At 44.5% G+C, this 12,976-nt stretch overlaps 1 protein-coding gene across 6 annotated transcripts in view; it reads right to left on the reverse strand.

The window, feature by feature from the left end:
* LOC105470942 (CCR4-NOT transcription complex subunit 10) overlaps positions 1-12,976 on the reverse strand; it is a 98,290-nt gene that overhangs the window by 28,046 nt on the left and 57,268 nt on the right. The window lies entirely within an intron of this gene.

The following is a 12,976-nucleotide window of genomic DNA, read 5'->3' on the forward strand; positions in this document are numbered from 1 at the left end:
AGCTACTCAGGAAGGCTAAGGCAGGAGAAATCGCTTGAACCCAGGAGGCGGAGGTTGCAGTGAGAGGAGATCGCGACATTGCCCTCCAGCCTGGGCAACAAAAGTGAAACTCCATCTCAAAAAAATAAAAATAAAAAAAGTAAACAGTCTGGCAATTCCTCAAACAATTAAACAGAGCTATCTGTGACCAGGCAATTCCACACCCAGGTATATACCAAAGAGAAATAAAAACGAATGGCTGGGCACGGTGGCTCACGCCTGTAATCTCAGCACTTTGGGAGGTCAAGGAGGGTGGATCACGAGGTCAGGAGATTGAGACCATCCTGGCTAACACAGTGAAACCCTGTCTCTACTAAAAATACAAAAAAAATTAGCTGGGCTTGGTGGCAGGCGCCTGTAGTCCCAGCTACTTGGGAGGCTGAGGCAGGAGGATAGCGTGAACCCGGGAGGTGGAGCTTGCAGTGAGCTGAGACTGTGCCACTGCACTCCAGCCTGGGTGACAGAGTGAGACTCCATCTCAAAAAAAGAAAAAAAAGTTCACACAAAAACTTGTAGATGAATATTTATAGGAGCATTATTCACAATAGCAAAAAGATAAATAATCCACATGTTCCATCAATGGATGAATGGATAAATAAAATGTATGTCTAGATAATGGAATCAAAAGGAATAAAGTACTGATACAAGCTACAACTTGAATGAACCCTGAAAACATTATGTGAAGTGAAAGAAGCCAGTTACAAAAGCTCACATATAGATCATTCCATTTATATGAAAGTTCAAAATAGGTAAATCTATGAAGACAGAAGGTAGATTAGTTAGGAATGAGGAAGGGGGGTGGTAATAGCTGAGTGTATAGGGTTTGTTTTTGGGGTAATAAAAATGTTCTAAAATTGACTGCTGATGGTTGTACATACTATGAAAATAATAAAAACCATGGATTGTATACTTCTAATGGATTAACTGTATGCCATTTGAATTGTTTCAATAAAGCTTTTTTTTTTTTTTGAGACAGAGTCGCACTCCATCGCCCAGGCTGGAGTGCAGTGGCGTAATCTTGGCTCACTGCAACCTCTGCCTCCAGGGTTCAAGTGACTTTCCTGCCTCAGCCTCCTGAGTAGCTGGGACTATAGTTGTACACCACCACACCTGGCAATTTTTTTTTTTTTTTTAAAGACAGAGTTTGGCTCTTGTCCCCCAGACTGGAGTGCAATGGCACGATCTTGGCTCATTGCAACCTCTGCCTCCTGGGTTCAATCGATTCTCCTGCCTCAGCCTCCCAAGTAGCTGGGATTACAGCTGGCTGCCACCACGCCCAGCTAATTTTTGTATTTTTACTAGAGATGGGGTTTCCCCATGTTGGCCAGGCTGGTCTCAAATCCTGACCTTAGGTGATCCACCCACCTGGGCCTCCCACAGTGCTGGGAATACAGGCATGGGCCACTACACTCGCTCCCTGCCCCCGGCTAATTTTTGTATTTTTAGTAGAGATGGGATTTCACCACGCTGGCCCGGCTGGTTTCAAACTCCTGAACTCAAGTGATCCACCTGCCTTGGCCTTCGAAAGTGCTATGATTACAGGTGTGAGCCACTGCGCCTGGCCACAATAAAGCTATTTTTTCTTTTTTCTTTTCTTTTTTTTTTGAGATGGAATTTCACTCTTGTTGCCCAGGCTAGAATGCAATGGCATGACCTCAGCTCACTGCAACCTCTGCCTCCCGGTTCAAGCGATTCTCCTGCCTCAGCCTCCCGAGTAGCTGGCATTACAGGCATTTGCCACCACCCCTGGCTACTTTTTTGTATTTTTAGTAGAGATGGGGTTTCTCCATGTTGGTCAGGCTGGTCTCAAACTCCTGAACTCGGGTGATCCACCCGCCTCGGCCTCCCAAAGTGCTGGGATTACAGACGTAAGCCACCACGCTTGGCCAATAAAACTATTTTTTATTTTTGAGACAGGGTCTCACTCTGTTACCTAGGCTGGAGTGGAGTGGCGTGATCTCAGCTCACTGCAGCCTTGACCTCCAGGGCTCAAGTGATCCTCTTGCCTTAGCCGCCCAAATAGCTGGGACTACTGGTGTGCACAATCACATTAGGCTAGTTTTTTTGTATTTTTTATAGAGACAAGGTTTCACCATGTTTCCCAGACTGGTCTCAAACTCCTCAACTCAAATGATCCACCTGTCTTGGCCTCCCAAAAGGCGAGAATTACAGGGGCGAGCCACCGCAGCCAGCCTCGATAAAGCTATTAAAAAAAAAAAAAGGTGGCCGGGTGTAGTGGCTCACGCCTGTAATCCCACCACTTTGGGAGGTCGAGGTGGGTGGATCATGAGGTCAGGAGATCAAGACCATCCTGGCTAACACGGTGAAACCCCGTCTCTACTAAAAATAGAAAAAAGTTAGCTGGGAGTGCACTTGTAGTCCCAGCTACTCGGGAGGCTAAGGCAGGAGAATCGCTTGAACCCAGGAGGCAGAGGTTGCGGTGAGCCGAGACTGCGCCACAGCATTCCAGCCTGGGCGACAGAGCGAGACTCCCATCTCAAACAAAAAAACAAAAACAGACTGGGTGTGGTGGCTCACACCTGTAATCCCAGCACTTTGGGAGGCAGAGGTGGGCAGATCACTTGAGGTCAGGTGTTTGAGACCAGCCTGGCCAAAATGGTGAAACCCTGTCTCTACAAAAACTACAAACATTAGCTGGGTGTGGTGGGCAGCTGTAATCCCAGCTACTTGGGAGGCTGAGGCAGAAGAATAATTTGAACCCAGAAGGCAGGGGTTGCAGCGAGCCAAGATTGTGCTACTGCACTCCAGTATGGGCCAGAGTGAGACTCCATCTCTAAATAAATAAATAAATAAATACCAAAAAACATATCAGAAGAAAAATACATTATTCTATTATAATCAATCATTGTATTTAAAAAACCTATTATCTCCCAAATGGATACAGCAAACATTCACATGTAAATCAAAGCATATAGCCAAAATATCAATCCTGCCCAAGAAACTATGTTCTAAGATGATTCCTTTGGGAATTAGGCCTTTTAATGAAAAAAAATTTTCTAAAGAGATAAATAATTCAGTTAAAACTTGTGGTACAAAAAAACTGTGGCATAGTAACAACATTCACACACGTAAAAATCATGTTATACAAACATCCAAACACACTTGTCTTAAAACCTTAGAGCAGTTCTATTCAAGAGAAATATAATTAGAGCCACAGCCAACTGCAGTGGCTAACACTTGTAATTTTAATGCTTTGGGGGGGCCAAGGTGGTAAGACTGCTTGAGCCCAGGAGTTTTGCTGCAGCTCAGGAGTGTAAGACTACACTGGGCAACACAGCGAGACTCTGGCTCTACAAAAAATAAAAAAGTAGCTAGGCACGGCGGTACATGCCTGTAGTCTTTTTTTTGGGGGGGCTGGGGAGGACGGAGTCTCACTCTGTCGCTGGGCTGGAGTGCAGTGGCACAATCTCAGCTCACTGCAACCTCTGCCTCCTGCATTCAAGCAATTCTCCTGCCTCACCCTCCCGAGGAGCTGGGACTACATGCGTGCACCACCACACCCAGCTAATTTTTGTAATTTTAGTAGAGATGGTGTTTCACCATGTTGACCAGTATGGTCTCGATCTCTTGACCTCATGATCTGCCCGCCTCGGCCTCCCCAAGTGCTGGGATGACAGGCATGAGCCACGGAGCCCAGCCCATGTCTGTAGTCTTAGTTATCCGGGAGGCTGAAGTGGGAGAATTGCTTGAGGCCAGAAGTTTGTGTATGGTGTAGTGAAAGTTTGTGGTATCGTTTTTTTTTTTTGGTAAAAGATAAAAAAAAAGGAAGAAATACAATTGAAGCCATAAATGTAATTTAAAATTTTCTAACAGACACGTTTAAAAAATAACATTAAAAGAAACACGTAAAATTATTTTTATTTTATTTTATTTATTTATTGAGATGGAATTTCGCTCTTGTTGCCAAGGCTGGAGTGCAATAGCGCCATCTGGGCTCACAGCAACCTCCACCTCCACCTCCTGGGTTCAAGCGATTCTCCTGCTTCAGCCTCCTAATAGCTGGGATTACAGGCACGCGCCACTACACCCGCTTAATTTTTTGTATTTTTAGTACAGACAGGGTTTCACCATGTTGGCCAGGCTTATCTCAAACTCTTGACCTCAGGTGATCCACCTGCTTTGGCCTCCCAAAGTCCTGGGATTACAGGTGTGAGCCACCTCGCCTGGCTTACTATATTTATTTTTTTTGAGATGGAGTCTTGTTCTGTCACCTAGGCTGGAGTGCAGTGGTGCAATCTCGGCACACAGCAACCTCCGCCTCCCGGGTTCAAGTGATTCTCCTGCCTCAGCCCCCCGTGTAGCTGGGATTACAGGTGCCCACCACCACACCTAGCTAATTTTTGTACTTTTGGTAGGGAGAGGGGGTTTCATCATGTTGGCCAGGCTGGTCTCAAACTCTTGAACGCAGGTGATCCACCAACCTTGGCCTCCCAAAGTGCTGTGATTATAGGCGTAAGTCACTGCGCCCGGCCTATTTTTAATATATTTAATTTAAGCTACTATGTTTAAAATATCAATTCAACATATAATTGATTTAAAAGTTATTAATGACATAGTTTCCATTTTTTTCATAGTATGTTTTGAAACCTGGTGTGTGTCTTACACTTGAACAGTGCACCTGAATTCACACTGGACACAATTCAAGTGCTTAGTAGCCATATGTGGTGAATGGCTTGGATACTGCAGCCTTAGAATCTAAGGAATACATATTAAATACAAGTAGATAAGTATTTTCTTCTTTTTTAGTTAAGAAACCAAATTTGGCTGGGCACAGTGGCTCACGCCTGTTATCCCAACACTTCAGGATCACTTGAGGTCAGGGGTTTGAGACCAGCCTGGACAACATGGTAAAACCCTGCCTCTACTAAAAATATATATATTACAGGTGCATACCACCACACCCTAATGTTTGTATTTCTGTATTTTTAGTAGAGACAGGGTTTCACCATGTTGGCCCGGCTGGTCTCAAACTCCTGACCTCAGGTGATCCACCCGCCTCAGCCTCCCAAAGTGCTGGGATTACAGGCATGAGCCACCACGCCTGGCCCGCTTCATCTATATTTACAGCTGCTCCCATGGCTTGCATTACTGCCTGAGATCTGCCTCCTGTCAGATCAGCAGCAGCATTAGATTCTCATAGGAGTGTATATCTTATCGTGAACTGTGCCTGTAAGGAGCTCCATATGAGAATCTAATGCCTGATGATCTGTCACTGTCTCCCATCACTCCCACATGGGACCATCTAGTTGTAGGAAAACAAGCTCAGGGCTCCCACTGATTCTACATTATAGTGAGTTGTATAATTATTTCATTATGTATTACAATGTAATAATAACAGAAATACAGTGCACAATAAATGTAATGTTTTTGAATCATCCTGAATCTACCTCCCCTGCAACCCTTTCCACAGAAAAATTGTCTACCACGATCCCGGTCCCTGGTGCCAAAAAGGTTGGGGTCTGCTGCTTAAATTGATGCGTTTACATTTCTTTCCAGTCAATTCCCGCAACCACTGTTCTGATTTCTAGCAACATAAATTAGTTTTGTCTATTCAGAAAGTTTTGTTTGTCATGGTATAAATGGAATCATACAGTATATACCTCATGTGAAGGAAAAGAGGAAACAAAAATGTTTTGAGATTCATCCATGTTAACTTGTGTATTAGTAATTGGTTTTGGTTTGAGACAGGGTCTCACTCTGTCACCCAGGTTGGAGTGCATCGGTGCAACGTCAGTTCACTGTAGCCTCAAACCTACAGGGCTCAGGTGATCCTCCCACCTCAGCCTCCCGAGCAGCTGGAACTACAGATGTGCAGCACCATGCCTAGCCAATTTTTTGTACAGATGGTGTTTCACCATGTTGCCCATGCTCGTCTCAAACTGCTGGACTCAAGCAATCTGCCTGCCTGGACCTCCCAAAGCGTCGGGATTACAGACATGAGCCACTGTGCCCGATCTCATTGGTTCTTCCTTATAGCTGACTAGTATTCCAAAATACAAGTGTAATACAACTTAGTTATCCATTCTTCTACTGACGAATACCTCGGCTATGTCTAGGTTTTGTCTACCAGGAGTAAAGCTACTATAAAATTCTTTTGTGGACAAGTTTCTGTTTCTCTTTGATAAACATCTAGGAACAGAATCACCTTAAAATTTCAAAGTCATAGCATTTATTTAATTCCAGAGCATAGAATGTTTGTGTGAGTGTGTTATCTCCTTAATTGAATAATACTTACAGCTTCATACAGCACTGAGTAGTTCAGAAACTGAAGCAAATTTCTAAAAGTGTCATTATATATACAGTTGGTGCTTGGAATCCACAGGTTCCAAATCTGTAGATTCAACCAACTATAAATAGAAAATATTCTAAAATATAAAAATAAAAAATAACACAACAATTTTTAAAAAATTAAAAACCAACATAGTATGATAACTGTTTATACAGCATATACAGTGCACTAGGTATTATAAGTACTCTAAAGATGACTTAAAGTATATGAAAGAAGGCTGGGCGCAGTGGCTCACACCTGTAATCCCAGCACTTTGGGAGGCCAAGATGGGTGGATCACTTGAGGCCAGGAGTTCAATACCAGCCTGGTCAACATGGTGAAAGCCTGTCTCTACTAACAATACAAAAATTAGCCAGGCATGGTGGCACACACCCGTAATCCCAGCTACTTGGAAGGCTGAAGCAGGAGAATCGCTGGAACCCAGGAGGTGGAGGTTGCAGTGAGCCAAGATTGAGCCACTGCACTCCATCCTGCATGACAAGAGCGAAACTATGTCTCAAAAAAATAAATAAAATAAAAATAAGTAAAGTATATGAGAGGCTATGCATAGGTTATGTGCAATTACTACACCATTTTATATAAGAAATTTTATATCTGAGGACTGTGGTATCTGTCGGGGGCCCTGGAACCAATCCCTCAAGGATACCAAAGGATGACTATGTAACTTTATTCATCCATTATATCTCTAAGTTCATCCAAATCTTACCTTTAAACTAGTTAGTTGATTTCTGAGACATTTTCCTAATTTGGGGCCACATTTTTATTTCAATTGTGAGAATATTTTTCTGAAAACTACCTTGATTTAATATAGAATCTCACAACTTCTTTAATTATTATCTGCCTTCTAAAACCATACTTGGTAACTTGGTTAGAATGAAAGTTTTTGTATATAAACAAAAATACTCAAGGGGCTATGAACCCATATCATAAAAAGTGGCCATTGGAAAAGTCATGCTAATTTACTGCATATCAGTTATGCTGGAAACAGAAAATGGGGCTTTGCATTGGTGTCCTGGGTATTATTGAGCCCAAGGGGTCAAAATAGTCCATAAAAGCTAAACTATACACTAGTCACATTTTCAATAACCTAAGAGTTCAGGTCAGAAACAGATGAAATCTCGAAGAATTCCACAATCTTAAAACACAGTGCTCAGGCTCCTTATATAGAAGACAGCTGGCTCCTGCCACAGAACTGCCCTTTAACACACCCAACTGCATTGTGAGCTTTATGGCTTTGAAAATTATGACACAATTCTTTTACAACTCCTCCCCTTCACCATTTGTGTCCACATTACCATTGCTACTGTCTGGCATAGCAGTCCTTTTTATAAATCTACCCTAAGGCTCCTTCCATCTTGTACTGTTTCCTTTCTCCCTCCCATCTGCTCCATAAGAAAAATATATATATATACACTACAGAATCCACCCTTGCCTCACTTTATCATGACGGCATTCTCTATGGAAGCCCTTTGCATTTTTTGACACACACACACAAAAACGGAAGTGATATTATTTTCTCTGAAAATCATCAATCCTCCTATGACATATGCAAAGCAAACAGCTGTACCCATGAAAGGTACAAAACTCTTTGAGAGTAATCCCACCCTGTATACACACTTCTCTTTAATGACATTCTCAGAAGGTAAAGTTAAATTACACAACTCTGCAGATGTTTAACCATTATAAGACAATATACTACTCTTTTTTTTTTTTTGAGACGGAGTCTCGCTCTGTCGCCCGGGCTGGAGTTCAGTGGCACCATCTCGGCTCACTGCAAGCTCCGCCTCCCGGGTTCACGCCATTCTCCTGCCTCAGCCTCCCGAGTAGCTGGGACTACAGGCACTCGCCACCACCTCGCCCGGCTAGTTTTTTGTATTTTTTAGTAGAGATGGGGTTTCACCGTGTTAGTCAGGATGGTCTTGATCTCCTGACCTCGTGATCCGCCCGTCTCGGCCTCCCAAAGTGCTGGGATTACAGGCTTGAGCCACCGCGCCTGGCCCTACTTTTTTTTTATTTTTTTATCTTTTTTATTTTTTTGAGATGGAGTCTCGCTCTGTCGCCCGGGCTGGAGTTCAGTGGCACCATCTCGGCTCACTGCAAGCTCCGCCTCCCAGGTTCACGCCATTCTCCTGCCTCAGCCTCCCGAGTAGCTGGGACTATAGGCGCCCGCCACCGCGCCCGGCTTTTTTGTATTTTTAGTAGAGACGGGGTTTCACCCTGTTAGCCAGGATGGTCTCGATCGCCTGACCTCATGATCCGCCCACCTCGGCCTCCCAAAGTGCTGCGATTACAGGCGTGAGTCACCGCGCCCGGCCTATACTACTTTTTGTGTGTGTGTGAGAGACAGAGTTTCATTCTGTCCCCCAGGGCTGGCGTATAGTGGCATGATTTCGGCTCACTGCAACCTCTGCCTTCTGGGTTCAAGCAGTTCTCCTGCCTCAGCCTCCTGAGTAGCTGAGACTGCAGGTGTGCGCCACTATGCCCAGCTAACTTTTTTTGTATTTTTAGTAGAGACAGGGTTTTGCCACGTTGGCCAGGCTGGTCTTGAACTCTTGACCTCAGGCGATTTGCCTGCCTTGGCCTCCCAAAGTGCTGGGATTACAGGCGTGAGCCACCGCACCTGGCAGAAACAATATACTTCTTATATTGCACACATAAATAAAGCAATCCTAAAATTAGTACTCATTAAGCTGGGTGGGTGGCTCATACTCGTAATGCCAGCACTTTGGGAAGCTGAAGCAGATGGATCTCCTGAGGTCAGGAGTTTGAGACTAGCCTGATTGACATGGTGAAACCCCATCTCTATTAAAAATATAAAAAAATTAGCCCGGCGTGGTGGTGTATGCCTGTAATTCCAGCTAGTTGGGAGGCTGAGGCAAGAGAACTGCTTGCACTTGGGAGGCGGAGGTTGCAGTGAGCCAAGATACGCCACTGCACTCCAGCCTGGGGCACAAGGGCAAAAATCCATCTCAAAAAAAAAAAAAAAAAAAAAGATTAGTATTCATTCAAGTAAACCTGTAAAAATTAAATCAAGTTTAAAAAACTGTTTCAAATGTCTTCTTCATTAAGGATTCCCTTTAAATGTGTATAACCATACTTAACTGCACCATTATTTGTAACAGCAAAAACTGAAAACATTATAAACAGCTCAATAAAAAGCAATGTTAGACAAATTAGATCATATCCACAAAATGCAACTCTAGGCACCCATGAGAAAGAGTGAAACAAAGGTTTATGCTGATATGGGAATAAAGTAAGGTACAGAGCAGTGTACAGACTACAAAATTACTGGTAAAGGCCAGATGTGGTGGCTCACGCCTATAATCCCAGCACTATGGGAGGCTGAGGCGGGCAGATCACTTGAGCTCAGGAGTTTGAGACCAGCAGACCAACATGGTGACACTCCGTCTCTACCAAAAATACAAAAATTAGCCGGGTGTGGCGGCACATGCCTGTAATCTCAGCTACTCAGGAGGCTGAGGCATGAGAGTTGCTTGCACCTGGGAGGCGGAGGTTGCAGTAAGCTGAGATCCTGCCATTGCAGTCCAGCCTGGGCAATACAGCGAGACTCGGTCTCAGAACAACAGCAACAACAATGACAACACACAAAAACAAAACGAAAAGCTATACCACATAAAAAGAAGTTCATGGCTGGGCGCAGTGGCTCACGCCTGTAATCCCAGCACTTTGGGAGGCCGAGGCGGGCGGATCACAAGGTCAGGAGATCGAGACCATGGTGAAACCCTGTCTCTACTAAAAATACAAAAAATTAGCCGGGCGTGGTGGCGGGAGCCTGTAGTCCCAGCTACTCAGGAGGCTGAGGCAGGAGAATGGCGTGAACCTGGGAGGCGGAGCTTGCAGTGAGCTGAGATCGCGCCACTGCACTCCAACCTGGGGGACAGAGCGAGAGTCCGTCTCACAAAAAAAAAAAAAAAGTTCATTAGAGAAATGCAAATAAAAATCACAATGAGATAGCACTACACATCTTATTTCCTTATTAGAATGAGTAAAGTAAAAAGTGCCTACAAGAGGCCGGGTGCGGTGGCTCATGCCTGTAATCCCAGCACTTTGGGAGGCCAGGGCGGGTGGATTGAGAGGTCAAGAGACCATCCTGGCCAACATGATGAAACCCTGTCTCTACTAAAAATACAAAAATTAGTTGGGCGTGGTGGTGCATATCTGTAGTCCTAGCTACTCGGGAAGCTGAGGCAGGAGAACTGCTTGAACCCAGGAGGTGGAGGCCGCAGTGAGCCGAGATCACGCTATTGTACTCCAGCCTGGCGGAAAAAAAAAAAAAAAGTACCTACAACACACACAAATATCAAAACAAGTATGTGATGAAAAAATAATTTTTTTAAAAAAGAAAATATGAAATATTGTGGTAGAGAACCTGGATCACTTATACATCCCTGGTGGAAATGTAAAATGGTACAGTCACTCTGTTAAAAGAGTTTGGCAGTTTCGTTTCTTTTTCTTTCTTTCTTTTCTTTTTTCTTTTTTTTTTTGAGACGGAGTCTTGCTCTGTTGCCCAGGCTGGAGTGCAGTGGTGCGATTTCAGCTCACCACAACCTCTGCCTCCAGGGTTCAAAAGGTTCTCCTGCCTCAGCCTCCTGAGTTAGCTGGGACTACAGGTGCACGCCACCATGCCCGGCTAATTTTTGTATTTTTAGTAGAGATGGGATTTCACTATGTTGGCCAGGCTGGTCTTGATCTCCTGACCTCGTGATCCGCTCACCTCGGCCTCCCAAAGTGCTGGGATTACAGGCGTGAGCCATCACGCCTGGCCACAAAGTTTTTAAGAAATTGAATGTAGGCCGGGCGCGGTGGCTCAAGCCTGTAATCCCAGCACTTTGGGACGCCGAGACGGGCGGATCACGAGGTCAGGAGATCGAGACCATCCTGGCTAACACGGTGAAACCCCGTCTCTACTAAAAATACAAAAAACTAGCCGGGCGAGGTGGCGGGCGCCTGTAGTCCCAGCTACTCGGGAGGCTGAGGCAGGAGAATGGCGTAAACCCGGGAGGCGGAGCTTGCAGTGAGCTGAGATCTGGCCACTGCACTCCAGCCCGGGCTACAGAGCAAGACTCCGTCTCAAAAAAAAAAAAAAAAAAAAAGAAATTGAATGTAATGAAAATATTGTAAAACAAACAAAAAAAGTTCTGTATCTTGACTGTATCAATGTTAATATCCTGACTGTGATATTGTACTAAAGTTCTTGTTTTGTTTTGAGACGGAGTCTGTCGCCCAGGCTGGAGTGCAGTGGCACAATCTTGGCTCACTGAAACCTCCCTCCGCCTCCCCAGTTGAAGCAATTCTCCTGCTTCAGCCTCCCGAGTAGCTGGGACTACAGGCGTGCACCACCACACCTGGCTAATTTTTGTATTTTTAGTAGAGATTGGGTTTCACCATATTGGTCAGGCTGGTCTTGAACTCCTGACCTCATGATCCACCCACCATGGCCTCCCAAAGTGCTGGGATTATAGGCATGAGCCACCACGCCCATCAAGTACTAAAGTTCTGTAAGAAGTTACCTTTGGGGAAACTGGGTAAAGGGTAGATTAGGTCTCTATATTATTTTTATTTTTAGAGACAGAGCCTTGATCTGTCATCCATGCTGGAGTTTGGTGGTATAATCACAGCTTACTGCAGTCATGACCTCCAGGGCTTAAAGTGATCCTCCTACCTCAGCCTCCCAGCTACCTGGAACCACAGGCATGCAACATCATGCCCAGATACTTTTTTTTCTTTTTTCCTTTCTTTTTTGAGATGGAGTTTCGCTCTTGTTGCCCAGGCTGGAGTGCAATGGTGTGGTCTTGGCTCACTGCAACCTCTGCCTACCGGGCTCAAGCGATTCTCCTCCCTCAGCCTCCCAGGTAGCTAGAATTACAGGCACCTGCCACCACGCCCGGTCAACTTTTGTATTTTCAGTAGAGATGGGGTTTCACTGTGTTGGCCAGGCTGGTCTCGAACTCCTGACCTCAGCTGATCCACCTGCCTCGGCATCCCACCAATGTGCTGGGATAACAGGCGTGAAACACCGCACCCAGCCTAGTTTTTTGATTTTTTTAGAGACAGAGTCTTACTATGTTGCCCAGGCTTCTGTATTGCTTTTTAGACTATATGTGAATCTACAATAGACTATGTGTGAATCTACAATCGTCTCTAAATGAAGTTTAATTTTTAAAAAAAGACACCATGGAGTCAAATAAACAAATATAACTAATTATTTGTGGAATGAAGTCACAGCAGGCTTAAAGGGAACTGTGTAGAAGAGGACCATCTAAAAATCAGTGACCAGCATAAGAAGCTAAAAAAAGAGCAAAATAAACTCACAGTTAGTAGAAAAATAAAATAAAGAGCAGAAATGAAATAGAAAACAGAAAATGAAGTACAAGTCTATTCTCTGAAAACATCAATCCAATATGTAAATCGCTAGCGGAATTGCTTAGGAAAGAAGAGAAAGCGAGAGATCCCACAAATATCACATATGAAAATTGGCTGGGCGCAGTGGCTCATGCCTATAATCCCAGAACTCTGGGAGGCTGAGGCGGGTGGATCACCTGAGGTCAGGAGTTTGAGACCAGCCTGGCCAACAACATGGTAAAACTCCGCCTCTACTAAAAATAC

Source organism: Macaca nemestrina, chromosome 2, assembly GCF_043159975.1.
Source record: "Macaca nemestrina isolate mMacNem1 chromosome 2, mMacNem.hap1, whole genome shotgun sequence".
Classification (NCBI taxonomy): Eukaryota; Metazoa; Chordata; class Mammalia; order Primates; family Cercopithecidae; genus Macaca; species Macaca nemestrina.